Source organism: Ylistrum balloti, unplaced genomic scaffold (genome assembly GCF_031769215.1).
Source record: "Ylistrum balloti isolate Yb309-2 unplaced genomic scaffold, AGI_CSIRO_Ybal_v1 Utg369614, whole genome shotgun sequence".
Taxonomy (NCBI): Eukaryota; Metazoa; Mollusca; class Bivalvia; order Pectinida; family Pectinidae; genus Ylistrum; species Ylistrum balloti.
The window spans coordinates 310,147-316,146 of NW_026781888.1; positions in this window are offsets into that span (position 1 = coordinate 310,147).

Consider the following 6,000-nt stretch of genomic DNA (forward strand, 5'->3'; position numbering starts at 1 on the left):
TGGAACTAGGACCAAAAAACAAACCTGTCAACACAAGGATGGCCACCACCAGATATCGTCACAAGGATCTGTGACAAGTCATAAACAGTAATATCTTGTAAAGGTGACGTTTTCCTGTCTGCTTGCTTTATAAATTAAATCTGCCTTCTTTATTGCAGGTTACGCCCACACTAATATTGTACCCTCTGTTAACAAGTTACAACACCATTGATCTATAAATCTAATGGGGCATATTCTTGGTAATAACTTAAAAGACATTGGCCATGTTTTCTTGGGTTAATAGTATAACCAAACAGTCTTTCAAACAGAGTGAACGACTAGGATTTTAATGGATTTTGTTACTACAGGGGAAAAGTGATCAGATTTTCATTGCTCCATACAGCACAATTCAATCAACAAAACATTACATGTCGTATTGTCTGCAAACACTCATCATCAGTATTAGGACTAGATGACCATTGCTAAGCTAAAACTGTAATGATATAGCATATAAAACACCCAAATGCATGGAGGAACGTAATTTGAAATCTCTTCTCAATATACATGTTGACATTTGATTTCATTTTTTTTTTTTTGGGATTGAACTGTCAACATCTGATTAAAATCTATCATATAAGTGTATATCATTTTTTGAGTAAATTGTATATTGATGATTTATCAGCAGTGGACCCCCCCCCCCCCCCCCCCCCCCCCCCCCCCATGCAATTTTCACCACAGAAATTCTAAAAATTTGGCAAGAAAGCAGATTCTTCTTTAAAACTGATGATTATTTTGCTGTGGTTTCACAAGTCTGCATCCACTAACACAGAGTTTCATAAAAAAGGAAGAAACATATGATCCATTTTATCAAATTTGATTGATGCAGTATTAAATTGTCCTTGAATAATAGGAACTGAAAAAACAGTTAACTAGAGAACAAAAAACTGAGTTATTGCAATCCATCCAAGCAGTTCTTTTCACTGCTAACTTGGTTACTTCCCTTGGGATAACTCTCCAAAAGGCTTCCTGTTAAACTGTACAGAAGATGCCTTGTGTGTTGCAACATTTTTCACAAAGGAGAAACTAATAAATGTGTATTTAATCAATACCTTTAGATCAGTTTATGTTAACAATGCTTTACTTTACTACAACAATGAAAAAATGTCTGTTTTATGGCACATCTGTATCAAGTTGGAATTATAGATAAAATATGAATTGTCTATACAATAAGATTTATCTAAATTCTCAGTCTTCATTGAACTCCCACAATGTAACAGATACTAAGATTTACGATTATCTGCTTGGTTATAGCTAATGATATACAAATGTCATTCTAGTACAATTTTAGAGAATTAGGCAAAAGAAGACATATGAAATAATTTATTTCATGAAATTCACGATGTTTAAATATAGACCTAATGGTCCCTATTTGAATTTTTGTTTTCACTATGAAATTTATATTTATTATTATGAAATAACTGAAGACAGATGTAAATCCAGATATTTTGTCCAGATCTGTTCCTCTTTTGCATTAGTGTAGCTACTTCCTCTTTGCCCATGATCAAGTTTTTTGGGGGAGAACCAATTTTTTTTTTAATTTTCAGAGAAAGAAATGTTCCTTTGAAATGCGTTTTTAATTAAGATGCCAATTAAGTAGTATTTTAAACACTGATATGCTTAAATTATTGGCAATGTATGAGGAACGTCTGCACATTGTAACATCGTAAATTTTTCAAACTATTTCTGTTAAATCTATTTGATCGAATAGGTAGCATGTACATTGTATGTCTGTATAATGACCTCATCTTAACTATCATCCTGTGCTTACTCCTTTGTCTTGACAAATAGTCTACAGTTAATTATACAGCGAATAACTTAGGATTCAAATTTTCCTGGTTTTACTAAAACCTTGAAGTAGACATGATGTATTTTTCACAGAAGTTTGGAAACGGACTAGAGTTTTCTCTATTTACAAGCTATCTATTTCTTGTGGTTTGATGTCTTTTTTATATATAAGATATCAGAAGATAGAATCCCTGAAAAACATCACCTTGACAGCTGTGAGTCATGTACTGCCTATTGAAGCTACATTTTATACTATTAAATATCAATTGCTATAATATGATAACTACATCCAAATTAAATTTTTCAGGTTATCTGCTAATGATTTGTCTGTGACCCTGAGGTAGATTATAACTTCATCATGCATCCTTTGATGATGCGATTGATCCACCAAACATAGGACCTTATCTGTTTAATTCCTGTGAGTTTCCTCAACTCTGTCATTTACAATTTGCTGAACAGGAGGTTATTTAAAGGTGTAATCAAATCTAGTCATCCCTATAGATTCCACGAAGTCTAAGATGTCTTCACTTTCTTTCATTTAAATGTCATTAGAACAAGTGGATTTCATGGCTCAGACTTCTTATTCCATTACATTAGTGCGAATTTTATTAAGCGCAACTGAACTTTGTCCTGCTTGAAAGTTTACATTATATTTGTATATTTCGTTTCATATAAAACTTTTATCCAAAACCGATGATAAATTCCATATATAAGAATTTGAGTTTGTTCTTTAATATGTCAATAAATCAACGTCTTCTTTGTTTAAACCTGCTGCTCTAAAACCTAGGATAAGAGTTCAAAGCTTTTGTAGGTATATATCTTGTATTATCAATCTGTCTTTTTGGATAAAATCTTCTAAGATATTTTCCAATTTAGTCTTTTTGGATAAAATCTTCTGAATTGTTTTCCATCAATCTGTCTTTTTGGATCAAAATCGTTTAAGATGTTTTCCAATCTAGTACATCTAATGATGTTTTCTTCATAAGATGACTTCATCAGCATAAATTGTTCCTGTTTACATAAGACAATCTGAAAAATGGACTCGTCAAAAATTTCCAAATTATATAAGTTCCTGCAGGACTAAGAATTGTACCTGCTGCCCAAATTGCCTGATCACAAGAAGTGTCAGTAGTAGATAGTATGTTGTTAGGGTCAGAGATTTGCAATATTTGATGTCGGTAGTAGATGGTGTGTTGTTAGGGTTGTAGTCTGGCAATGTTTGATGTCGGTAGTAGTTGGTGTGTTGTTAGGGTCAGAGACTAGCAATGTTTGATGTCGGTAGTAGTTGGTGTGTTGTTAGGGTCAGAGACTAGCAATGTTTGATGTCGGTAGTAGATGGTGTGTTGTTAGGGTTGTAGTCTGGCAATGTTTGATGTCGGTAGTAGTTGGTGTGTTGTTAGGGTCAGAGACTAGCAATGTTTGATGTCGGTAGTAGTTGGTGTGTTGTTAGGGTCAGAGACTAGCAATGTTTGATGTCGGTAGTAGTTGGTGTGTTGTTAGTGTCAGAGACTAGCAATGTTTGATGTCGGTAGTAGATGGTGTGTTGTTAGGGTTGGAGTCTCGCAATATTTGATGTCGGTAGTAGTTGGTGTGTTGTTAGGGTTGGAGTCTCGCAATATTTGATGTCGGTAGTAGTTGGTGTGTTGTCAGGGTTGGAGTCTGGCAATGTTTGATGTCGGTAGTAGTTGGTGTGTTGTTAGGGTTGTAGTCTGGCAATGTTTGATGTCGGTAGTAGTTGGTGTGTTGTTAGGGTTGGAGTCTCGCAATGTTTGATGTCGGTAGTAGTTGGTGTGTTGTTAGGGTTGGAGTCTCGCAATGTTTGATGTCAGTAGTAGTTGGTGTGTTGTCAGGGTTGGAGTCTCGCAATGTTTGATGTCGGTAGTAGTTGGTGTGTTGTCAGGGTCAGAGACTAGCAATGTTTGATGTCGGTAGTAGTTGGTGTGTTGTTAGGGTTGGAGTCTGGCAATGTTTGATGTCAGTAGTAGTTGGTGTGTTGTTAGGGTCAGAGACTAGCAATGTTTGATGTCGGTAGTAGTTGGTGTGTTGTTAGGGTTGGAGTCTGGCAATGTGTGATGTCGGTAGTAGTTGGTGTGTTGTTAGGGTTGGAGTCTGGCAATATTTGATGTCGGTAGTAGATGGTGTGTTGTTAGGGTCAGAGACTAGCAATGTTTGATGTCGGTAGTAGTTGGTGTGTTGTTAGGGTTGGAGTCTGGCAATGTGTGATGTCGGTAGTAGTTGGTGTGTTGTTAGGGTTGGAGTCTCGCAATATTTGATGTCGGTAGTAGATGGTGTGTTGTTAGGGTCAGAGACTAGCAATGTTTGATGTCGGTAGTAGTTGGTGTGTTGTTAGGGTTGTAGTCTGGCAATGTTTTCGTTTTTTTTTTCTTTCATAGATGTCATATGTGTTGACCATCAGTGGTAATGACAGGGGTCTCCATGGCCACCAATCCAAAATCTCTAATTCAATTTTAACATAGCAATTTTGGTCGTCGGCTTTATCTCCAACAACGTACCAGTCTGGCTGGCAGAGATAACAATGTATAGAGTATCTTTAGACAGAACGGGTAGGCATGCTAAGTAAGACAATTGTCCCGTAGGAGAAAGCCACGGTTTGGGCAGACCGATCAAACATGCCGTCTGTCGGATGTTATTATTTCTAATTTGCCTACAATAGTTACGAACACTTGTCGAAGCATGTCATTAGCTTTATATATCTCGGCACATCCTTTGGACAGAGGTAATGGCCATTTTAACTTCCCCCCAAACGCAAATTTGTCACGTTCTGGAACAGAGTTCAGAGAAAAAACTTGAGTCAGCTCAGAACGGTGAGCAAGATCAGTGAAAAATCAATGCTGACAAAATGAAGCTGCTATTGCATTGCAATGACTGGATGAGAACGGGAATACGGCTATACTGTTCTGATGAAACAGGCTATTGTTTCCTGGAGGTTTTTTGCCAGTAATTAACTCATCAACAATAACCCAAGGGATTTGTGTTACAAGCGGGAAAATTGACAACAGAGAAGTCATACAAATGAATCCCGAGAACTAACAATGTCACCACGAAGAGCGGAGACGAGGACAATTTACCAAAAGCTTCATATAACTATTCTACCACGAATGCCCTTTAATAGCGACCGATATTTTTATGGCAATGGCTTCAAATCAATCAGAATTCTGGTTAAATGCTACACAAGAATTTAAGCTCGAAGTTTCCTTGTACTAGCTGGCACAGCAATCTGTTGGATTCCTAATCAAAATGATTTTTGGTCAATCAAGAGAATAAAACACTTTCAGAAAACAGCATCTTACGGTAATGTAACATCCAAACAATGTTTTCACATTGAACTAAGATCTATATGTCTAAACATCAATTCTCACACAATTTTTGTAAATTCATAGAAACATCCATCGACAATGACTACATACATATTTCTTAACATTCCCGGTACATATTCTGTGTTATCATAGCTAACAGTGTATGAAAATACTTTTACATATTGAAAAATTTAATTTATAAAACGGAATCATAAATGGGTAGATTAGTTATAATGTAAAGGAATACAATTTGGGACCATGCAAAATATCTGGCACATCGAGATATTTGAATTGATTCATAGAACTTTCACATTTTTATTTAAGAAACAATAACCAACATGACAAGTCTAAAGGAAATAGAGGGAAATATAAACAAGACTAGTCAAAACTTGCCCAATCAGAGACCACAGTTTCTACAACCACAGCTACAATCTATGAATATACAATCCCTAAATGCACAAAACCGGTGGTTAATTATGTATTATGTCAAGGATCAATCTTCAAGAAGTTGTCTTGACAGAGATGTATACTAATTTTCACTTAAGTCCATAAGAAAGGGTCTGAACTAGAGTATACTGAAATACATTATATTTTTAAACAAAAGGGCTAAACTTAATAAGACTTGATCGGAATAAAGACTACTGTCAACTGATATGCATCCTCAAGGGTATGTTTTGTTATGTATCATCAAAGTTTCATTTAAATTGACAATAGACTCTTCGAGTTGTGCAAAGACATATGATAATTTCAACCAAGGGACATAACTCCATAAAACAGGGTCAGGTCAAAACATGATCCGAAAATGTGCAATGACAAAGGATATATATGTGTGTGTAAAGTTCCATTGAAAGCTGTCTAA